At 34.6% G+C, this 26006-nt stretch overlaps 1 protein-coding gene and 1 long non-coding RNA gene across 8 annotated transcripts in view; both read right to left on the bottom strand.

Moving 5' to 3' along the window:
• Positions 1–14759, bottom strand: part of LOC143231066 (protein Fe65 homolog) — a 96385-nt gene extending 81626 nt beyond the window's left edge. For 3 of the 7 annotated variants that reach the window (XM_076465578.1, XM_076465585.1, XM_076465587.1), the window contains exon 1: positions 14665–14758. The gene's annotated coding sequence lies outside the window, so the exon portion shown is untranslated. Of the gene's footprint in view, positions 1–12084; positions 12184–14664 lie in introns of all 7 variants that reach the window. The other 4 variants (XM_076465588.1, XM_076465581.1, XM_076465579.1 and 1 more) reach the window with 4 other exon arrangements.
• A 4023-nt stretch (positions 14760–18782) lies between these two features.
• On the bottom strand, positions 18783–24612 carry LOC143231065 (uncharacterized). Its single transcript, XR_013016765.1, has 3 exons — positions 21678–24612; positions 21041–21142; positions 18783–19100 (listed from the first exon to the last, which is right to left on the bottom strand). It is a non-coding gene; the product is annotated as an uncharacterized LOC143231065 (long non-coding RNA).
• Positions 24613–26006: the final 1394 nt, after the last annotated feature.

Raw genomic sequence — 26006 nt, 5'->3', positions numbered from 1 at the left:
AAAACATTCTGCATTTCTAGGCTGTGTGTGCATTATAAAAGTTACAGTCAAATCCCACAATTCCATCTAATAAAACTAGTCCTAGAGAGGGATAGGTGTTTTCTCTTTAGTCCATAAACTCAAAAGTTTGGACGGTCATACGTATACGTCTGTCTTTGGTCGAATAGTTTGATAGGAAGAAGCAAAAAATGTTCATGTGAAAAATTGAAAGCTACTGTTTAATACAATATGTATTGTATCATTAGTTATCTTCATTTAGATCTCAGTTGATAGTTTTATTAGAACTTTTGTGTTGAGCAGCGAAATTAATGTTGCCACAAATAGGCAACTGATACTTCCTGTTCATCTAGTGGTACTAACATACAATGATTTAGTAGAGCAACTGATACTTCCTGCTCATCTAGTGGTATTAACATACAATGATTTAGTAGGGCAATTGGTACTTCATATTCATCTAGTGGTTCTAATTTACTATGTTTTAGTAGATCATGTGATATTTTCTTCTTATTCATCTAATGGTGTTGGGTTATTGGGCTGTAGTGGAACAACATGTGGTACTTTTTTTTTGTTTATCTAGTATCACTGATTCGCTGTTATTTTGTAGATCGTATAAAACTTCTCTTTGTACATTCAGTGAAACTTGTTCATCATGTTTTAGTGGAACATCAGACATTTATTTCCTAAAAAAACGTAAAAATATATATACCATAAAAAAGCTCTTTACAACGAAAAGAAAAAAATATAAAATAACGAATTCACAGAGTTACACAATTCTTCTAAACGTGAACATTATAAGCGTTTTTTTTAACCATTATTAATTAAACTTATGAGCCTTCTCTGGTCTTGTGTCATTTGCTTAATATGTATCTACAGATTTGTAAAATCCTGCTTTTGAAAAGAAGATATTGATCCACGTCACGTGCATTTAATAATTTAACATAAAATTGGACAATTACGTTTAGACCTAAAACGATTAAAATATATCATGTAATAACCTCATTGATAATATCAGAATAAAGTGACAATAAAATGTGTGTAATTAATGCATTCAACCAACTTTCAGCATTTATCTTTGGAAAAATGTCCTTGCTCATAGATGGTGCTGCATTTGACCAGTGAAATACTTTTCACTTCACACGCATCCTTGAAACAGGGTACGTATTATTAGTACTTTTTATTTCCGAGATAAACGAATAACAGCAGATTAATCCATTTGGCCCTTTAAAGTTCATGGACTATTTGCTCACTCGGAAAAAGTACTTGGTAAAATGGCACTAAAAAATAAAACTAAGCAATCGCAAGAACATGAAGCTATTTCAAAATACATCTATATTGTACACTAATAATTTCTTGTAAACCCAACCAGAGGATGAAAGAGCTGTTTCTATCAACTCCCGTGCAAGATGCGGCGTATATTTTATAACTGTATGTTGTTTTCTTTGGGGAAGGGGTTGGTAGATTGCAAAAATAATGTTGTCCAAGAACAGTGTTTTAATTAATTTTAGCAACAGAATCAGCAAAACGTTGTCACTTTATTCTGATATTATCAATGAGGTTATTACATGATATATTTTAATCGTTTTAGGTCTAAACGTAATTGTCCAATTTTATGTTAAATTATTAAATGCACGTGACGTGGATCAATATCTTCTTTTCAAAAGCAGGATTTTACAAATCTGTAGATACATATTAAGCAAATGACACAAGACCAGAGAAGGCTCATAAGTTTAATTAATAATGGTTAAAAAAACGCTTATAATGTTCACGTTTAGAAGAATTGTGTAACTCTGTGAATTCGTTATTTTATATTTTTTTCTTTTCGTTGTAAAGAGCTTTTTTATGGTATATATATTTTTACGTTTTTTTAGAAAATAAATGTCTGATGTTCCACTAAAACATGATGAACAAGTTTCACTGAATGTACAAAGAGAAGTTTTATACGATCTACAAAATAACAGCGAATCAGTGATACTAGATAAATAAAAAAAAGTACCACATGTTGTTCCACTACAGCCTAATAACCCAACACCATTAGATGAATAAGAAGAAAATATCACATGATCTACTAAAACATAGTAAATTAGAACCACTAGATGAATATGAAGTACCAATTGCCCTACTAAATCATTGTATGTTAATACCACTAGATGAGCAGGAAGTATCAGTTGCTCTACTAAATCATTGTATGTTAGTACCACTAGATGAACAGGAAGTATCAGTTGCCCTACTAAATCATTGTATGTTAGTACCACTAGATGAACAGGAAGTATCAGTTGCCCTACTAAATCATGGTATGTTAGTACCACTAGATGAACAGGGAGTATCAGTTGCTCTACTAAATCATGGTATGTTAGTACCACTAGATGAACAGGAAGTATCAGTTGCTCTATTAAATCATGGTAAATTAGAACCACTAGATGAACAGGAAGTATCACTTGCTCTATTAAATCATGGTAAATTAGAACCACTAGATGAACAGGAAGTACCAGTTGCTCTACTAAATCATTGTATGTTAGTTCCACTAGATGAACAGGAAGTATCAGTTGCTCTACTAAATTATCGTAAACTGATATTATTGGAAAGAAAGCATCACTTGTCAGAAATTTTGACCAGTATACAGCGTCCATCTTTCCATTTAAAATCTATAAACTGTATTATGCATTGATACGCCTTCCAAGAACTACGCCCTATTTTTCTATATCTTCAATATTCATTTTCAGGTTATAATAAATTGTCTGAATTTTTTAACTTTGAAAAGATTGGCGATTTCTGATTTAGTAAGGTTTGATATTACACAGATTTTTTTTTATTTCACGACGTTCCTCAAAGATGTATTTAAATTATTTGCTGAACATTTGACAGTCTACAAACTATATTAATTTTAAATTAGCAACAACACACTACTTGTGAGTACCAACTCACTCAGTATTCGATTAACTTATTCTTAACAAGTTTCTTTCTTCATGTTTAGGTCTCGATATTTGTATATAATTTTAATTTTATTATGTAACTCACATACAGAGATCTCTTTCTCCATGTGATTTACACAACGTAGAGCTATCTTATTCCTTAACCTGTTCTAAATGTCTGCTAATGTAAAAATAATTAAAAAAAATATACTTTCTAGTAAAAACAATCAAGTAATATAATCACTTTCCGTTTTACAACAAAAACGGACAGTTTATTTAGGCCTAATTTTATTACTCTACAGCTGGTGACCTCAGATTTCTATAACTAGATTCCCAAGAGAATGAATTATATCTGTACACTCTTTTTTTTATCTGTGTTATTTGATCAATGATGTTTTTGTTTAATTAATCGAATGAGAACAAAAACCATCAGATGTATTGTGAAGTTCGATAATTTGCAAAACACACATCAGTCCGTAAATTTGCTGGATCTTTTATCTATAAGATAAATAAAAAAAAATTAGTAATTTAAAAAATCTACAAATATGAATCGTAAACAAAGAATATACAAATAAGGCTGGATATATTGTAGACATTATTTACTCAAATTAGAGACCCCTATTTTTGTTCCACGCTTTTACTTAAAATTACATTTGATGGATTCAAAATATGGATTTGTTGTTTGAGTAAATAACGTTTATTGTACATGTAGCCTTGTTTCCTTATTTTTATACGAACGCTGTTTGCATGTTTTTAAATTATCAATTTTTCTCTTGTTTTCTGGCTTTCTATATACTTAACTATGAGCAAAATATTACTTGATATGGTAGCTAACTTTATACATTGTAATGATAATAAACATTGTTGATACTGTGCATGATGATTTACTATAGCCATTGACTATTTGATCACATTAGTTCGAGTTGTAAAATGTTAAGCTGCAGCTAAAGATTGTCATGGAGAGTTGTTTGGGAATATAGTGAGCATTTATAGTTTCTGCGTAACTAAATTCCTATATATAATAACCTCCACTAAGCGCTATAAAATTTTACTAGTAGAAAAATAGCCTTTTCATGTAAAACATATACATCTAAAACATCACTTTTAAATAAACCTTCGCGTCTTTTAAAGTACTTATTCTATGAATGTGAGTAATGAAATTTAAAATAATGTACATTGATTTTTCTTTTGCTTCTTCACTTCATATATAAATATAGGGATTAACCCCCCAACGACACCGATGGTATAGTGCACAAAGCATTGAATATAAACGTGCTACAGTAATTTAATGTTGATCTATTATTGGCGGGTAACTCATATTTCGCCCTGTACTTACGCTTTTTAAAAGAACAAAAGATTTATGTAAAAAAAAACTTCAAGTGGTAATGGTAACATCATTTATACAAGAATTATGATGTTTTTCACCTTTTGTAATATATGAAAGAAAGAAATTGAGTTTTCAACACACATACAACCTTCGTAGTACCTCATTTTGTATTCTACAAAAAAATCTTTTGGGTGCATTATCCAAAGCCAGTTTTGTTATAAACTGGCACGAGAATGTTACTATAACGTGGCGTGTATATATGTATCTGACCGAAATAATAAATACAATGCTGCGCCATCTATTTAATGAAACGATAAATAAACAAATTACACTTTGAATATTCAATATTAAGATAATTAGATAAACAGCAGTTATTTCTTTATCACAGAACACAATTTTAAATAAATGCACTTTTCTCACAACAAGAGTATGACTTTCACTGCACGTAAAGTTTTTATGAAACCTTTACTCATGTAATATGTAAATATAGTATTAAAATACTGTTAGTTTTCCATAAAGGGTATGATTTTTAATAAATAAATATTGTAGTTTATAACAGCAAAATCCAAACACTTTTTCCATGCAGTACTTTCCATAAAAATCCTCTTTTTAGAAATGTTCGTTTTTGTTTTGTTTTTTCAATGAGATACGAATAATACGATTAGTAATTACTAGCACAAACAGCCGTCACCATGTGACGGTATTAATACCAGTACAAATAATAATTAATATTATTATTTTGAAGTTAAGCACAAACCTACACAGTGGACAATCTGTGCCCTGCCCCCACTGGTGTCGAAACCCAATTTCTAGTTTTATGAGTCAGAAAACAAGCCGCTACGGGACGATTTGAATGGATGCTCTTTTTCTTACAAGTCTAACACACGTGCTTTTCTGTGCATTTTTATACATCTACAGACTTTGCAATCAATAATTCAGATTTTAAAGTGTTATTTGAATTGAATTTTTACTGTTAAAGATGCTTTTTGCCTGAACATTCTATTAGGGTTTTCTGTAATTCGTTGCGATCTCTATTATGAACCACTATCGTGTTTCATGACAACAACCAAATAATAACATGTTTTCTAAATTATTTATCAATAAGAGCAACAATGTTAAACATTTTTTCTGTATAGATCATACAGAATCTATATATAGATAATAATTCTTATAATCTGTATATATGCTATATATTGTACTCATAAACTACGACGGATTACATATTTACTAAATCTCCTACTCTCCTAGTTTTATTATTTTAACTTAACGTTCCTCCTTCTGACGGTCCCCAGCTAGTACAGCGGTACATCTACGGATTTACAGCGCTAAAATCAGGGGTTCGATTCCCCTCGGTGGGCTCAGCAGATAGCCCGATGTGGTTTTGCTATAAAAAGACACACACTCTTTCTGATGTGATAGGTTTATTAGCAAGGACATTATTATCTACAGCAATTTTAAAATTATAATCTCAAATATGCAACTAACATTTTCCAAAGATTCAAATTATAGGAGACAGAGAGAAACTAAATCAAAAGTAAATTCGATACTAAAATATTTTGTTCGCTTTTTCTTTCTGCAATTCGATTCAATAAGTTAGAAGAGTTTTAGATATCGCGTATTAAATAAAATTGCTATTACGGTTGTAATTACTACAATAAATAATCAAATTTCATGGGACTTCGTAACAAAAATTAATTTGATACCCTTTCGTGTAAATGTTCTTATTGTATTACTGTGGTTAATAAACACATGAAATTAGCTGCGCGACGTGATAAACACCAAAATATTACAGATTAATGCTAAGCACTTGAAATACTTTATTACGTTCAATCCTATATTCTGAAGTGTTAACTTTCTCCATAAATATTTATATTTTATTTACACGCTTATGGATTCTTCACAGTTTTTAGGAATGCTGGAGTCTACACAATGGGTTATCAGGTCTGCGCCCTCCTCGGAGATAGAGATCCACATTTTAACAGTGGCGTAGCTACGGTTTTCAGCGCCCCGGGACAAAGTCATTTTTCGCGATCCTTCGTGACAAAATATACGCCATAATTCCTAATTATGTGACATCATTTTGGCGCCCCTCCGATGCTGCGCCCGGGGACAGATGTACCCCCTGCCTCCCCTAGCTACGCCACTGCATTTTAACGCCCTAAACCCTCAAACTTACTTCTAACCAGCCAGGGGACTTTTCCCTAATTTCCATAGTGTACACTAGAGCTACTGAAGTCGTAATAAAATTAACAGCGTTTATTAAAGAAAGATAAATAAATACGGCAAATTATTTTTAAAAAATACAAATATATCCTCTACTCTAATAGCTTATAACATTTAAGTCAGTAATTAAAAGCAAGCTTTACCGTAAGTAAGCCTATAAAAAAAAACGACATGACTACAGTCTGATATTAAAGAAATAATTATTTTTTCATATAAAAATACGGTCCATATATATTAGTAGTGCTACTGTATTTATAAGTGTTTCTTTCTACAAAAGCCACATGTTTCTGTGCAATGTACCTCCACTGGCACAGTGGCATGTCTGCAGAATCACACCGCTGGAAACTGGGTTTCGATACCCGTGGTGTGCATAACACAGATAGCCCATTGTATAGCTTTGTGCTTAATTCCAAACAAATCTACATAATTTTGAACAAACAAAGTTTTTGGTCACCTGGTAATATAATCTGTACAATGCATTTATAATGCTCACTGAAAGAAAAGATTTCACTATCTAATCGCCCCCGCTAGTACAGCGGTATGTCTCCGGATTTACAACGCTAAAATCAGGGGTTCGATTCCCCTCGGTGGGCTGAGTAGATAGCCCTTTGTGGCTTTGCTATACGAAACACACACTATCCAATCACATGTTAATAAACTTACTCGGTATTATTTCCAGGCCTCAAACGTAGCCGCTTTTGTAAGTCTGTTTGCTGATCAGCGAAAAGATTCCCAATGGGCTATCTACGCTGTACTCATCGCACGGACCGCACAATGAATTTTAGACTTATAAACCCTTAAGCTTACGACTGAGCCAAAAGGGGACTGCAGTAAGTAATCTCTTCCACGAACAGAATATCAAAAGACTTCCGAATTGTGTTTCCGAGGGTAATTTGTCGCATTTATTTCACAGGAACGCTTTTATATTTAGTTTGTTTGTTTTTGAATTTCGCGCAAAGCTACACGAGGGCTATCTGCTCTAGCCGTCCCTAATTTAGCAGTGTAAGACTAAAGGGAAGGCAGCTAGTCATCACCACCTACCGCCAACTCTTGGGCTACTCTTGTACCAACGAATAGTGGGATTGACCGTCACATTATAACGTTCCCATGGCTGGAAGGGCGAGCATGTTTGGCGCGACGGGGATGCGAACCCGCGACCCTCAGATTACTAGTCGCACGCCTTAACACGCTTGGCCATGCCGGGTCCCACTGAAGTAGGAAAAATCCAGTCTTCACCGAGTGCCACAGTGGTATGTCTGTGGAGTCACAACGCTGAAAAACTGGTTTTGATACCCATAGTGGATAAATCACAGATCGCCCATTGTGTACCTTTGTGCCTAAATATAAACAATCAAATAAACTAAAATCATGTTATGTAAAACCCGAAACACTGTAATGCCTAATTTATTACGGATCGAGCCACATTTGCCTATTGATCTTTTTAAAATCACATAATTAATACACGAAGTTTAAAGTGCGAAACTGAAAACAGAATCAGCCCTCTTTTTATCCGGTATCGTCAAATTGTCGTGAAATTCTGGTAGGGGTATTGATCAAACCAACTCCTCACCCTTGGTTAAGCACACTCCGTGAACGATAGGGCATTCTCTAAAGCCTTCTTTACGAGCACAACTACCACACAAAACTTCTTAGAGCAATGACTGTAATAGCCTTATTCCTGTCTACAGCAACCGTCTGTGCTATTTGATTGATCGCGAGATCTGTAGCTGGCGCTGATTACTCCACTAGAGGGCTTAGGATGTAAAAGCCCCAGATTAAATGTCTTTTGGAAGAGAACCACATTGTCTGAGATCTAATGTTTATATTATCATGCTCTTCACAGTTTGAAACACGAATCGAAAACTTAAATTATCATAATGCGGAACGTTGTCACCATACATCAAGAGATATCCGGGTGAAAATTTACTAAAATTACTCGACTTTTAAATAAATGATTTATATTTTACCAGCACACAATACTGAATTTATTAAACAAGAAAAGAAAAACAGATTAAACTATTATTTTGTGTTTAAAAAAATGTTTAGACAGAAATAATCTAGTAAGTAAAAAACAACAAAAAACGTGATTTCGTCCCACGGTAACAAGCACTTCAAGTGATGATGCTCAAACTCCCCGTAAGTTAGTTTTCCCTCTACACATGACTGTTTTAATGATGAAAACGTTTTATGCACTCATATATCTCAGGAGGGTTGGTACGGGTATTAACACTTTTACTAATAAAGCAGAGAACAACGTTTCGACCTTCCTAGATTCATCTTCAGGTTAACAAAGAGAGAGTTTGCAACTAACCATTACCAGGCACGTCTTAGAGACGAGAGAATAAACGGGTACGGGATTGTAGGGGCGTTGCAGTTGAATGTTAGGTTTTTGTTTCGAATTTCGCGCAAAGCTACCCGAGGGCTATCTCTCTAGTCGTCCCTAATTTAGCAGTGTAATACTAAATAAAAGGCAGTTAGTTATCACTACCCACTGCCAACTTTTGGGCTATTCTTTTACCAACGAATAGTGGGATTGACCGTCTCCTTATAACGCTCCCAGGGTTAAAATGGGTGAGCATGTTTGGTGTGGCGGGTATTCGAACCCGCGACCCCGACGGATTACAAGTCAAGTGCCTTGACCATCTGCCCACGCCGGCTGGATGTTAGGTTATTAATTAGTATAGGTATAAAGGTGTTCCTTTATATTGGTTTAATTTTGGTTTTAGTTATTGTATTTCAAGTGGGTTTCTAGTCATCAAGAATTTTATGCACTATCCAAAAAAATGATTTGTTTCACAGACAATGTGGTCAATATTGTTTGTTTTTGTTTTGAATTTCGCGCAAAGCTGCACGAGGGCTATCTGCGCTAGCCGTCCCTAATTTAGCAGTGTAAGACTAGAGGGAAGGCAGCTAGTCATCACCACCCACCGGCAACTCTTGGGCTACTCGTTTACCAACGAATAACGGGATTGACCGTCACATTATAACCGTCACGGCTGGAAGGGCGAGCATGTTTGGTGCGACGGAGATTCGAACCCGCGACCCTGAGATTACGAGTCGAACGCCTTAACCCACCTGGCCATGCCGGGCCATATTTGTTGTTGTTATTGTTGGGAACGATTAAAATATTTTGTTACCTCAAAAGGTGTTCAAAGCAGTCAAGAATATTCGATCATCCAGCCTAGAAATGTTAGGTTGCCTTAATGTAAATATTAATTACCTGTTTTCCCTTCAATATGTTTCAATGGAAAACTTTAAGCCTAAATCTTAACAAAAAGAATACAAACTGGAAAGTTACTCAAAAACAAAACAAAAAAAGGTTGAGACCAAGAGGGCACTTAGCTAGCACTAACTAAGAAAATATAAACTTACTTATATCACAAAACTAATTATCTATGGTCTTTATTCTTCGCTCTGTTGTTTGTTTATGACACCACCCATTTTGAGGTTGATTTACAAGTACATTCATTAACAGCTTAATTTTGGTTTCAGGCTAAGAGTCTATTCTGAGCTGAAGTTATCTAAATCAAATGTTTGAGGTATGAAGTAACTCACTGTATTAAAACAAAAAGAACGTGTAAGTTGGTATTATCTTTCTAAACAGGATTGATTCATTAACAAATTTCTTGTTCCCTTACCTGCTAATAAAAGTTGAAAAGCATAAACAGTTGTTTCTTTTATGTTAACACAACATTTCTAACAAACAACTACCTTGCTGCTTTCTTTTCAATGAAATATTCGCAAAGACCAGACGTCATTTTTATACACAAGAATTTCTTGATATACGATTGAATGAAATGTCTCGTAATTGAACACCTGGTGGCAGAAATATGAAATAGTGATCGATTTGCGTGGGTTGTCTGTTCCTGTGATTTTGAATAATAGAAAAGGCTCACAGTTAACAGCATTAAAAGACTGCAGAAAACGGGATTTTTCTTTCTTTTCTTGTAAAAAAACAGAAATAGCTGTTAAGACAATTTTTTTAGAATTCTTTTAATAGTTCTTCACTCTAGATCTCTAAACTCGATATTTCAAAATGTTCTCCACAATTAATCATAATTTGAACTAATAGCTGGAATCTGTAATTTCGATATATCAATTTAACAGAGGAAAACATACTTAATATTTTAATATTTATAATATTAAAGTTATTTACATATTAGACGAAAGTTTGTATTATTTCGAAAATTCATTTGATAATGATTGTTTGTTTGTTTGTTTTAGAATTTCGCGCAAAGCTACTCGAGGGCTATCTGCGCTAGCCGTCCCTAATTTAGCAGTGTAAGACTAGAGGGGAGGCTGCTAGTCATCACCACCCACCGACAACTCTTGGGCTACTCTTTTACCAACGAATAGTGAGACTGACCGTCACATTATAACGCCCCCACAGCTGAAATGGCGAGCATGTTTGGTGCGACCGGGATTCGAACCCGCGACCCTCAGATTATGAGTCGAACGCCTTAACACGCCTGGCCATGCCGGACATTGATAATGATGAATTTTCATGAACAAAACAAACGCAACTTTCTATTTATTTTATTTCTCGGTGCTGAGGCAACATATCCTAAATATATTTCTGTCCTTCTCAATCTGTCGCGTCAAACCGAGAATCAAAACAAAGACACTTGTTGTTAATAAAAGATGCGTTTCTGAGTTTTGGAAACGATACGCATTTACAGCTAGCTCTCTGAACTTAGACACTAAGTCTACACTAAAATATCTTTAAAAACGTGGCTGTTTTCTCACCGTATTGAACTTGCGATTACAGCTTTAGCTTGAAGATAATGGTTTATATATTTAGTGGATTTTGAGACCCGCAAGTGAACCTTGTCGAAATAGAATAGCAATAACGAAAGCAATTATATATATATATATATATATCACTGAGGTATTCACTAAACAGTTATTTGTTGAACATAAAGATACATAATCTCGTGTCTTTGCTCTGTACACCTGGAATACTGAAACCTGATTTTTTATATGCTCTGAAACCTGACACTGAGCTAGCGGAAGAGGGGGTTATAGAGGGAATATTAAATTTTATTATCTCTCGCTGGAATCTTCATGATGGTTCAACATTTATGATGTTGAAAGATAATTGAGATTAATAACCCATCAAAGGTGTGGCACATCAACAAAAGTTAGACAACTATACACAGTCATCAACAATTACATGGTCGCCAGGTAGGTGCTTTACCTGCTTGCTCCGTTTAGAATGTTACCATGGAAACTCAGCCATGAGACGACTGGCTGGCGCCAAAATCTTGAAACTGGTGCCACACGGACCGACGAACAGGATGAGGAATAAAAAGATTCTTAGAAAGTTACTGTTTCCACGAATAAACAGTAACTAGTGTTGTTGTACTACATAGCTTCGATAATGACTGTTAATACGTTGTGTTTAGTTTTTATAGATCCGATAAAAAACGATCGCGAGAACACTTGGAGCTCAATCTGTTAAAAGCCGTAATTATAATACTACTTGTTACTACAGTACAATTAATTATAATACTACTTGTTACTACAGTACAATTAATTATAATACTACTTGTTACTACAGTACAATTAATTATAATACTACTTGTTACTACAGTACAATTAATTATAATAACCGTTGTGAATTACCTTAGGGAATCCTATCCCCAATTACTAAGACCCTGTAGAAGCTTTAAAGGTGATTTGATGTACAGTACTATACTGACAACAAACTGGTGTACCCGTCCCCTGGACAGAAATTATGTAAATTCATAATATATAAAGGGTTATCTTAGGATATACAAAATTGCTTACCTTATATGTTATTGTATAAAACGCAAAAACGCCCATAACAACTGCAAAACACAAAACGTGAAGCCGCAAATTTGCATTTACTTCCGCGTAGACTCAACAGAATTTCCTGCAAAATTTTAGCGAAGATCAATCCAATGGCGGTGGGGTAGTGATAAAATAACGCGAAAACGCCCCTAAAATCCACAAAACGCAAAACTGAAAATGTTTCCCTCACAGGGACCTAATGAACCTCCGTGCCAATTTGAGTGAATATCCATTGGAACCATGCAAATTAGTTACACGAACAGAACGGACAACAGACAGTACTATTATATTTATATAAATATAAGATAGTTTATAAAGAATAAAATTGTAGATCGACCGTATTTTATTGTTCTGTGACTCGTAGTATAAATGAAATATTCAGTTATTACTTTTCACAGTGGGTAACTCAGACGTTTGAATCTGAGTAAAACCAACATGCAACACAACTGACCTTTTTAAAAATCCATGTAAATACTTAAATGAATAGATTAACTTGAAGTTTTCCCGTCATTGAAGACGAATAGTTTTTTGCTTGTGATCCAATATTTAGTAAAAGCAGTAAGTCCACGACGAATCCAATTATTACCTTTAAATTATAACTTGAAGTAAAGTCAGCCATGGATGTTACTGTGGTTGACTTTAAACTTGGCAAACATTTTAAGAGGAAGTAAAGTTGGATTTGTACGAAAGACTGAAATTCAGTGTCACAAAATAACAAAAAAGAGTAAAATAATTCACACATTACCACTTGGAGTGGCACTAATTAGGTTTTTCATAATTTCTTTGAATTGAATAATAATATTTTGTGGTCTTTTACTCATACTAGCGTCAAACTCGTGCTTAGTTACTCAATTTCAAACAAAATTTTATTTTAAATAGAATTTATCACAGAACTGTGATTAACATGAAGTATACAATATGAATAAACTGATCTTAGGTCGTCGATAAAGTTATATCACGTATAACTTGACAAAAAAAAGATCTTAGTACCAGAGTTAGCAGCCTCATTTCTTCGTGCTGCGGTAGTTGATGAGATCACCGTTTGTAATCAATATCAACGCCCTCTTCCGAGTGACCGGTGAACTACAACGAACATTGCAGTGAAACGTTCTATCCCTGTAGAAGTGCTTTCACTGCCTTAACACTTTGTTGGGAAAACATTTTACCAGGGGGAAAAGATTTAAACGTTTAATGAGCAAACAAGGCTTTCGGTCTATCGTCGGTTTTTATATATATTTTTTTTATAATTAAACGTTTACTCATCAGTGGAGTGGGGAGATATTTAATACTGAAAAGTAGGGGAAGCAATAGTCGTGGGTGACATCCCCTACAGTAAACACACACATACCTGCTGCCACAACGTACTGTGCAGACTGGCAGCCGCCGAGCGGCTGGGCCTCTCCCATAATATTGAAATTATAGTTTTTACATAATACAGCGTTATCAGGCCTTCTCTCTCTCTCATGGAAATACAAAAGTATTTGGAAATACATTGAACTATTTAGGGCCAAAAAAATATGTTAACGTCAAAAAAAGATTTACTTGAGCCAGTTATTTTCCCGCTATATCACTTATAACTTATCTATTAATTGTAATTGGTACACCATTCTTACTTAGGGCTTTGTCATGACAGAACATGAAAAGTAGCATATTTATTTTGTCAGTCTACTTTCTCAAAAACAATGCATTATGTAAATTGTGAATACGTATATACACAACCTTTATTCTGTTGTTTGTAGAAACGATTCATGATGATCCTATGATCAAAAACACAGTTGTGCTCTGTTATTTATCATTAGGCAAAAAACAACAAACACATCCACCAGTTAGCAAACATATCTTATCACAAATTGGCGGGTAATATACGTCATTTACTTACCAAGCATACTGGTTGCAAGAGTATAAAATCAACTTAATACCAAGCAATATCTTGAAAATTCGTACAAAAATTAGTATGTTTTAAACCAGGAAAAAGATTACCGACAGGTCACTTCCCAACCTGTATTTTTTTTTCATCTTTTCCCACTTTCCCAGCGAAAACACGATAACACAAGTCATCCGTAACTACAAGCCCGTCTGATAGAAGAAAAAAAAAAAAAAACATATTTGCTTTTACATAACCATGTCTCCATTATTGTTCAAACCATTTTCAAATATGTAAAAAACATACGAATTCAGAGATAAATATATCAATCTCTCTGTTTTAGTGTCATTTTTACTATTCACATTTCTAGTTATTCAAGGCACGTTGTTGCCCTTGTATTGTGCGAGTGTTAAGAACTTTAAACTGAGACCGTTATAATTCTACCATTCTGTTTAAGTGATAAAACGCTTGACTATGATTAATAATAACAACAGTGTTTAATCAAAATATCATATTCTGAAACTTACCTACATTCATTGGAGACGTGTCCTGCTTAAGTCTAAGACAGGCCTATACAGGATAATAACTATGACTCTCTCTCTCAATTTGCATTACTTGACGTCAAAGAACTCACGTAACAGCATTTTATACTACTTTCAGCAGCGAACATTCTAGTCTATGATCTCCAAAGTGATTCTTTGTCGTTCTTTCTTTTATTTGGTACTCGTAAGTAAAACACTGAATTATATAATTTAGAAACCAGATTTATAAGACAAAAGTTATTCTAAATAAATAAATAATGTTTTTAGATAAAGTAGCAAAAGATTAAATTTCACTTTAAATCATGTATTTTGTTTATATTTTCATAGATGTCGTTCACGAATACGTGATTAATATCCAAAATTACCTGTTGGTCTAAAGTGTGGTTTCTGAAAAAAATATTGTGAGTGGTTATATAATTCTGACAATATTTACTGATCGTTATGGATTTATCTATTTTAAAAGAACTTAGTACACACACACACACATATTTGTAAAATACTTTTAAAATAATAATCATAAAAGGATAAAGAATGTAGTTCATAAATCTCACAATAGAGGACGCGAGTTTCCAACTCTTTTTCAGCAACATGTTCCTTTTTAAACACTTTGTGTGTGTGGTGCCCGTGTTTTCACACTAAACAGTATAAGGGAAACTTTAAATGCAATATTTTCACAATTTATGTACCGATCAGAATGAAAAAATAACATATCATTTCTCATCAGTGTTTTATTTCCTGTTGGAAGTATTTTTCGCTCAAATTCCATTGTTTACAATCACCTGCCGGTACAGCATTAAGTCTACGGATTTACGACGCTGAAATTAAGAGTTCGATTCCATTCAGTGAACACAGCAGATAGCCCGAGGTGGGTTTACTAAAAGAAAATACACACCCGTTGTTTACATATTACTTATTATTGTTACGTGGAAGTCTGAGTGTCGTAGAGTGTTTAAAGCAGTACAAATGTAAAAACATGACGAATTAATAAAGTGGATACAGTAACATGTGTTTCATGCACACTGATAATAATTTTGAAAATATGATAAATCATTAATATTAAAGGTTTTTAAATCATTATTAGATTTTTAGTAGTGAAAGATATTTATGTAATAACTCCCAAAAGTAGCGCAGATAGCCTAGTTGCTTTGCACCATAAAACACCATACCAACCTAAAAGTAAGTAATTTGAATGAGGTAAAGAATTTTCGCATATAGAAATGTTATTATGACATATCTTTCTATGGTGTTACAAGTTTTCTGAAAACGTTTGTTCTTTCGTTTTTGAGCAAAGCAGCATTGCGTTACCTACTATATCACCCCAGGGAATCGAACTCCAGGTTTAAGTGCATGAACTTAATATTGTGCTATCAGGAAACTTTTGAAAAGTTTGGTTTGAATTTCACACAAAGCTACACGAGGGCTATCTGCGCTATTCGTCCCTAATTTAGCAGTGTAAGACTAGAGGGAAAGCAGTTAGTCATCACTACCCACCGCCAACTCTTGGGCTACTCTTTTATCAACGAATAGTGGGATCGGAAGTAACATTATAACACCCTCACAGTTGAAAGGACGAACATGTTTGGTGTGGCAGGAATTCGAACCCGCAAGCCTCGCATTACTAGTCGAATGCCTTATCTACCTAGCCACTTTTGAAAAAAAGAAAAAACACTTATACATATATGTATAACTTTTTAGTTTAATATTATAGCACTGCTTATGTTTGGGAATATTTGTACTGTTTACATTAAAATAAGGTTTGGTAACTTATGTGTAGACACTTATAAAAATCTCCCAGTGACACAGTTGTATGTCTAAAGACTTATACTGACTGCTAAAAAACGTGTTTCGATACTCGTGGTGGGCAGAGCACAGATAGCTTTTTGTGTAGCTTTGTGCTTAGCTTCGAAACAACAACATTTATAATAGAAATATATATTTACAATTTAGAGTAAATTACTATAGTTTGGATCTAAAACAAGTTAAAAACTTGAGAAACAAATTACTTTTTAATATAATGTATAGCGTCTGTCAAAATATTCAAGTAGAAGTCAACTGTGTTAGTGAAATGTGTTAAACTGTATGGATTTCAGAATATTTTATAGGCTTAGTGAGAGCTTAAAATATTTTCTTGTAATTACATATGTGTCATATTACAAACACCACAGAAATGTTTCGTGTATGTAATTAATTACTCAGAATATGAAACGTTTCTGCGATGTAACAAAAAAAAAAAAGCATATAGATTTACTCGTTAATTAATTTTACGTTTTTGTGTTAACGATTATTTTTAATTAGGAAGTGCTTAATAGCAAGCTTATTTTAGAATAATTTGACTCTCTATATGAACATAGCAATTTCGATATAGTTTTGATATTACAACATATATATAATTTAAAGACAAAAGGGGAGTTTTTGGACCATCTAGGCTGTCTTGTGCACTGAGGTAACCTTTAAAATTAAAATAAAACACTGAAAGCCAGCCATTGTCAGTCAAGTACTTACTAGGTCTTCTGTTAAACTTCCATGAATTATCTGCACCCACCACATCTAAGGCAACCCTTTCCAAAGACCAACCACTGTTAAAATAAAAGCTTAACTGAAAATTATTCTTACCTTTCCAAACTTTATATTTACGTCTCCTAATCCTACCATTCTTATAACCAAGTACGAGAAACAAAAAGTAGGTGGGTGCATGAACATTATGAATCCCCTTAACAATCTTAAACACCTCAATGAGGTCCCCTCTGATGTTTCATTTTTCAATAGAAACCAATGTCGGAGCCCCTAATCTGTTTCCCCATGAGAACCTTTGCATCCTGGAGTCTCCTCTGTATTTTTTCCAATAATTCAATGATAATGAACCAAAAACTGAACACAATACTCCATTTGCCTTGCCACAAGCAGCAAAAAATGTTGTTTGGATAGTTCAAGAGACCGATTAACCAAAACACCAATATAGTTTTCTTCCATAGCACCATCAAGTTTATTTCTACCAAAATCATACTTATAATTGACGTTATGAGAGCCCATAAACATTACTTTGCATTTACTATAACTAAATAGTTAACTTCCTTTTATTCGCTCAACTCACCACAGAATTTTTTTTTTGTTTAAAGGAACATCCTCACTGCTAGCAACACACGAAACATTAAGTTACTATGAAGTTTAAATAACTCATTGAACATTCATTCATCTAAGTCATTGATGCAAGTCAAAAAAGAGCAAATGTCTTAACAAAGAGCCCCGCGGTACCAGAGTTGCGACATTAGTCATAATAGTCTTCTGCTTTCTTCCAGCTATCGACTTTCTTATCCAATACACCAGTTTATCTTTCACGTATAGATATATAATTTCTAACAAGTTTTTTTGTGCATCATCTTGTCACACGCTTTCTGAAGTTCCAGATGCCCCAAATCCGGATATTTACCCGGATCTACATAAGCAGCAACTTCTTATAAAGATTTTCCCCAGTGAAATCACGTTGACTATCCAAAACACAATTTAAAAGCTTTGTTAAACGATATCGCAAAGCACTATTAAAGTTTTACAAACTTTACTCATAACTAATGAGAGACTAATAATTACTAGGACAGTTTTTATCACCTTCCTTGAAAAGAAGAAGTTATATCAGACAACATCCACTCATCTGTCACCTGCCCACTATTCAAGTGGCTTACATATACTTACATCTTCAGAACCTCTGGGGAAATATTATGTGGCCCAGAATCTATTCTGCTCCGTATTATGACACCATAATGTGCCCCGGCATGGCCAAGCGTGTTCAGGCGTTCAATTCGTAATCCGAGAGTCGCGGGTTCGAATCCCCGTCGCACTAAACATGCTCGCCCCTTTCAGCTGTGGAGGCGTTATAACGTTACGGTCAATCCCACTATTCGTTGGTAAGAGAATAGCCCAAGAATTGGCTGTGGGTGGTGATGACTAGCTGCCTTCCCTCTAGTCTTACACTACTAAATTAGGTACGGCTAACGCAGATAGCCCTCGAGTAGCTTTGCGCGAAATTCAAAACAAACATCATAATACTTCTTATACCTACTTAGCTTCTTATGCAAGCTTATGCGTTCGTAAAGTGACCTGTATAAACATTTTTTTATCATAAAAACTTTATTAAAAACTGTTTTTATTCGTACAAAAATGTTTAATCGAAAAAGGAAGTTTATACAAACTCATTATAACAAGAGGGAATGGATTTTACTTAAAAAAAAAATTTGATGAATTTTTATCTCTCAGTATAAAATGGCCAATGAAAGGTACATTATTCTAAAAATAAATTATCTGTTGAGAGGCTCTTCCTGACCAATGATGTGCGACTTGTTCACTAGAGTGGTTTTTTTCTCTGCACCTTGTCTCCTTCAGAGTTCACTTCGGACAAGAACACGGGTCACAGCCACAATCTCCTCCTTCTATATTAATAAACAAAGAAGAGATTTAGTAGTTTGTTCTCCATGAACAAAGAAAAATACACGTTTTGTTAATTAAGAAATCAAACTCTAGTCTATACATTTCACTCTCGTTTATAACGTTGTTAAGCCTCGTGTACAAGACAGCATGGGGTTTGTATTCTTCACGTGTTGGTCCATTTAGAGGGCTGTAATACAAAGTTTATTACAGAACTTGTATTTGAAACCCTCGTCAGATTAAAACTCGTTAACATAAAAACTGAAGCCATGTTGTTGTAGTCCTTTAAACTTCGTATAAAAACAAAGGAAACAACTAAAAGATACGCACTGTACAGAGTTATTAGTGTGTGTGTCGCATATGCGATGGTGCGTCACACAACTGCTTATTTCACAGGTGCTAAACAGATGTCCTTTAGGCCCACTGTAGTTATAAACACGATAATTCGATTCGTTTTCTAATAAAAATGTTTGGTAGATTGAGCAGACTAAAAACTAACAGACTGTTTACAGCTTTGAGTAGAGAGTTTGAATCAAAACAAGCTGTAATGTAGCTTCCAACAGTGAAGAAAGAACAACAATGTATTTTACAATGAAATTCCTTCCCCTCTTCTACATCAGTTTGGTTTCTTTGGAATTTCTCGCAAAATTATACGAGAGCTATCTGCGCTAGTGGTCCTTAAGTTAGTAATAAGAAGAGAGAGAAGGCAGTTAGTCATTACCACCCAACGCCATCTCTCGGGCTACTTGTTTACCTACGAATAGTAGGGTCGCCTGTCACATCATGACGCTCCCGCGGATGAAAGGACGAGCATGTTTGGTAGAACGTTGATTTAAAATACGAGTCAAGCGCCATAACTACAATGATTTATTTCATTAGTTTGTCATTAATTAAAAGCTATGCAAACGACATACTCTCAGTAATTAATTACTGTAATAAAGATTGCATCAACAACAGGTTGAATGGGAACAATATTCTTAGTGCATATTATATATCTATTTGGTAGTTCAGTAATTTTCCAATAATTTCCTTTTGTAAAACTTACAATTTCTTTCGCAAAATGGGTTATTTTTTTTTATTCTTTCTAAATGTGAAGAGCCCGGACATTTTTTTCTAGTTTTGAGTTATGTAAACCCATTTCATATATAGATTTTAATTATTATTTCCTCCTTCCCCCCTCACCATGAACAGTAAAATCTACTTCTAAGCTAATCGTTAGTATGGTAAATGTTATTATGGTAAAAGATCTATTAATTAGTACAATACTCGTTCACGCAGTTTTTAGTGTGGCATTAGTTGGTACGATCCACATCTTATGCATGTCTTTTCAGTGTAGGATCTTTCTGTTGAAGGCCCGGCATGGCCAGATGGATTAAGGCATTCGACTCGTAATCTAAGGGTCGCGGGTTCGAACCCCCGTCGCATAAAACATGCTCGTTTTTTCAGCCGTGGGGGCGTTATAATGTGACGGTCAATCCTACTATTCGTTGGTAAAAAGAGTTGCCAAAGAGATGGCGGAGGGTAGTGATGACTAGGTATCTTACATTGCTAAATTAGGGATGGCTAATGCAGGTAGCCCTCGTGTTGCTTTACGCGAAATTCAAAACAAACTAAACATTAATATTTTCAGTTATTGCATTGTGCTTTCACTCGAGCCAGATTTACAATTAAACCTTGTGAAAGACATCCGTTAATAATAGTTTCTTATTTCATTACTGTTTTAGATACTACTCAGTTTCAAACTGTTCAGCATGCCAAGAAGTATTGGACGTCAACTTGCGTATTTGTAAAGACCTATAAAAATAATTACACAGTCACTAATTTTACCCAAAATCTTATTTTTTCCACCCGCACGAATCTACAAACAAACCCATAACCTGGTTATTTACATTAAGTTCTTCAACTTAGGTTTTAAATCATATAAGCTACAAAGATGATCACATACGAGGGCATTTCTTTTCATCTTCACATTTCTTCTCGGTACACGTGGGACATTCGCAGCCTCCCTCCTTGCTGCACGTGCACTCTTCTCCACATGTGCACTTGTCTGAAAACACAAAAACAATAAATACAACAAAATGAAAGATAAAAACACGATGGTAACTTTACTCCAAAAGTATAAAAATGAATCTCGTGTTTAAGAGAGTTTCGAAACGAAAGTTTTGTTTGTGTTCACGTATAAAAAGTCTGAGTGAATCGTGTAACAAAGTCATCACGCGCACACATGAAACGGCGAAGAACAAACATCATATGAAAGGGCAAGATATACTTTACGTACTAAACACTTAAAAGTTATATCAGGAAGTCTGGTTGAACTTTAGTTTCATTCATTCACGATAGTGGCTACTAGACGATACGGAACACATGGAAATGTACATTTCTAAGCAGCTGGTAACATAGTAAATCACTAAATCTTTTGGGTAATTTCTTTATAAGTGTGATTTTTAATTATTTTTACGTGAAACAAAGTTTGATAATATTTTCACATTAGTAAGCGCATACTAGTGTATGTATTATTATTATTTTAATAACGAGAAAGATTTTAAAAACCATTGACAAGAAAGTCTCAACGCGGCACTTACCACCACACTGACAGTCAGGATCAGGCATGCTGAGGATATCTGGATAAGAATTTAGACCAACGAACTAAATCTCTAAATATAACACAGCTCTGAGAATATTTCGAAGTATGTGCTTTTAACAGGAACTTTGTGTATATAATTTTCGGGCAGTGTGAATATGCGTGCCGTGTGCTACAGTTTATCCAATGAACGACCATTTACAACACTGCAGTCGAGCCAATTATGGCGTAACAAAATGAGCGCGCCAAGGACATTTGTGTGAGAAACGCCGCACTTCGAGACATAAGATCAACCACGTGGAGGTGAGAACACGCTCCACATATGTATAATCAGGGCGTTTTCACATAGATATGCGCATGCGTAAACAAACTTATACAGAGGCACTTGTTGGTACAGAAGTTTATCTGTAGGGAGATATTCTTAAATAAACTGAAATACCTGATTAAGATATGCGGTTGGACCCTGACAAAAAAAAAATCAAATATGAAAGATAGTTGCTACACTTTCTGTATATAGGCCCTAAATATTTAAAAACAAATAACCAATTTATGAAGTGCCCAGACTATGTCATATTTTGTGAATATTTTAGACATAAACAAGGGAGTTATACCAACGATTTCTTCTTGAAGAGTTCTGGGTAGTGGATACAACCACTGTGTATTTACGATATTTCAGGAAACACAATATATGTATCATATGGTGTTCTTCAAGGTATTGGTGTCATGATACCAAACTGCACATTCTAAAATATTGTGTACAGATCAAATGCACAAGCTGCGAGAATTTTGGCGTTATTGTGTTAATTGAACATTAGGACTTGTACACACTTATTCACAAAAGTTGGTGGAAAAACTGAAAGCTTGTATGGACACTTCGGGGGGGGGGGTACAGTGGAGAAAAAAAAAAACTTCAGAAAACAAAAGCTCACAGAGATAAATTGTTTAACTCAGCAGATGATACAGTACCTTGTTTAATATTCTAACGAATAACGGACCTTGAAGATCATTTATGAAATCTTATTGGTGCTACAAGGAAAGCTTTAGGTTGATTATTTTCGACTCGAAATCTGAAGGTCGGGGGTTCGAATCTCCGTTACACAAACATGCTCGCCCTTTCAGCTGTGGGGGGCGTTATAATATTACGGTCAAATCCACTATTCTGAATTTTGCGCAAAGCTACACGAGAGCTATCTGCGCTAGCCGTCCCTAATTAGCAGTGTAAGACTAAAGGGAAGGCAGCTAGTCATCACTACCCACTGCCAACTCTTGGGCTACTTTTTTACCAACAAATAATGGGATTGCCGGCAAAATTATAACACCTCCATGGCTGAAAGGGCGAGCATGTTTTGATGTGACAGGGATTCGAACTCGAAACCTTTATGAAGAAGAAAAGGTAGAACTATCACGTGAACGACAGTACAACCATCAGATGAGAAAGGAAACAAAAAGAATCAACTGTACCTGAGATTAACACATGCGAACTTGGTAAAAACACATACAGCTAACTGATTGCAATATTTTATAAGTAGTATATGATATTCTGTACAACCTAACATCAAACTATCATGCAACAGTCTCTCATCTGCTGCTATCATCCTAGTGGAAAGAATTTCAATTATTTTTACGACTGTAAACAAATTTATGAAGATATCTGAGAGCGTAACCACTACCAGCGAGGCTCTAACAGTGATGACATTAGCAGAGATAGCAAATGAAATTGACTGTTCTGATAGCAAAGTAAACATAGTATATACTTTTGATGGCTCAACTAAACAAGACGCAAGATACTGAAACATAAGAATTTGTTTAATTTGAATGGGATGGGTTTTGGGATGATGGCTAAATGCACTAATGAACCAAGGATTTGTTTTCAAAATTAAATTTTGTTTGGTCTGTCGGAACAAAATAATGAGGAGTGGCAAAGAAACATATTTTGTCTCTCTGGAATGTGCATTTATCTCTGTTGTTTCGGTGCAAGTCAATCACATTCTAGTCTGACACTGAAAAAAAGAGGTTGGACATAAAAAATCAGAATGTCTCCAGGTGGCACAGTCAACTGCAAAGGATAGTATCAAATGGTCGACTGCCGCACAGAATCTTCAGTAAAGACCATGAGCACAAACCCTTGAACCACGCTGTTGTGCTTGATATGCACATTGCATCAGAGAAGAACGTGTCAGTTGCTCGAAAAAAATCAATGTTTTGACTCCCTCATTCTCTTGTGTGCCAATGTTCTCTCCTGCTATCAAAATCTAAATGAGTTGACACACTAACTATGTCAGCAACTTTTCCAGAGCTTTCACAGAGGTTTAGTTTACGCTTGTCCTTTATACCTAAGTGCATTAATGTAAATTTAGCTCATCAGTCTTTTCTTCCGATTGATACAGTATACGCTATATTGATTTTTACAATCTAGAAACTTCACATTAGCTTCAAATACATGGGGATGACCAGTATAAGTTGACATCCAAGCCTGAATTCTGCTTTGTTTCAAAGGAGATGGTTGAAGAATCTTGGTTCAGCCACGTGTCATGAAATCATTTATTGCACATGTCGAACAGTGCTTGTCTGACCTCTCCTTGCTGTATAAAGACCTTCTAGTAATACTAGATAATGAATCTTAGCAACAGAAAGTCCACATATTTGGCTTAAGAGTTAGGCTCACGGGTCATCCTCGTTACTATTGGATAGATTTGTTCCCATGAGAACAACTATAAGGTGTTCCTGTGAACCCCCTTGCAGAGAAGGGGGTTGATTGGCTTCATAAAATATTAACTAAGGGTATGTGGCGTCAATCAGCTGCACGTGAAACATAAAAATGCTGGCCTCATTGACAAATATTCATCAATACCGTTAAACAGTTTCAAGAAGGTTACAGCACACTTGAAAGACTGCAACGAAACGTAACTCAAATAGAATTAGCAAAAGACAGACTAGGCGTGAAGAAAATGTAAAACATCAACAATGAGCGCTCGAGAACAAAGACCTTGAACAACTTAAGAGTTTTGTTGTCCCTTCGCCAAGCCAGCTCAAACTGGCCTGTTTATGTTTTTTTTTTTTTTTGCTTCCAGAAAAGGAAAAAAAAAAAAAAGAAAGAGAGAGAGGGGGAAGTCGCAAAAAAATGTGTCTGGATATCAGATGTGCTAAATAAAAAAAACATCCTTGTTTTTTGTTTTGTTTTTTTACCCTAGAACATCAGAAATATTTCGCTTACTGAGAAACTGTACAAATGTGTCATCAAAGAAATATTGTGCCAGTTTAAAGATGTATATGAAAACATTAATCTCTGACAAAATAGCAACAATTGAGGTTTTTTTCCCCAAGGGTTTGTATGTTTAACGTAGAGGAGTCTGAGAATTAGAAAGTAGAGAAGTAATGTTTGTAATCATTTTGTAGGTAACTTGAAGATGACTATAAAACTTCTTGCCCACAATTTCTATCTTTAAAACTCATGATAGAATCACAATTTCGTAAAACTGCATAACTTCAAAAACCTTCAAGGCCTGTTATGTCCAGGAAGACGGAGTATTAGAATGAAATCATTATGCTCACTTTCTTTCCTTTCACTGGATCCAACCGAACATTTTTAGCACATAACTCAGTTAATGTTATAAAATATCCTATTTATCTTCCCTCTGAGTCAGGAGAGAATGTAACAAATTTGCGCGAAAGTAAGTTACAGACTTATAACGTTAAAAATCCGAGGTTTGATTCCCTGCACTTTGTCTGTTATATAGCTTTGCGTTAAATCAACAACAGCACGAAAGCAATATATGTAAATATTGTATGATGCATATAGTATACATATAAATATAATTTAATACGTATCACACTTTCGAATTATTATTTTTCCAAATATTTACCTGGTAATATTCTTGTGAAAAGAATAAAGATTATTTTATGAAAATTATTTTATTAATAATATAAAGCCGCATCAAATGTTATACAATTCAACATACAGAGGAAGCTTAAAATATACATAAAGCTTTAAGATAAAACAAAAACCGCGGAAAGTTTTTGCATTGTTAAGGAGGTCTTGTTTGAAAAGAGCGTTGTTGTTGAAACTGGGGAGAATTCAGGACGATAGGAAACTGATATTTTATACTTTTTATGTATCTGTAGTGTTGTTTATTTCAGTAATAAATAAATAATTCTTTTACAGAAATGTTTTAAAGTAATTTTTTATTGTTTCATTTTTACTACGAGCCAGGCATGGTCACGTGGTTATGGTGCTAGACTCTCAATCTGAGGGTTACGAGTTCGAATTGATGTTCTACCTTACTTTCTTCTTTTTCCAGCCGTGGGGACGTTATAAATGACAATCAATGTC

The sequence above is a fragment of the Tachypleus tridentatus genome, chromosome 10 (assembly GCF_004210375.1).
Source record: "Tachypleus tridentatus isolate NWPU-2018 chromosome 10, ASM421037v1, whole genome shotgun sequence".
Lineage (NCBI taxonomy): Eukaryota > Metazoa > Arthropoda > Merostomata > Xiphosura > Limulidae > Tachypleus > Tachypleus tridentatus.
The sequence above is the reverse complement of the archived record's forward strand: the minus strand, read 5'-3'. Positions and strand labels throughout refer to the sequence as shown.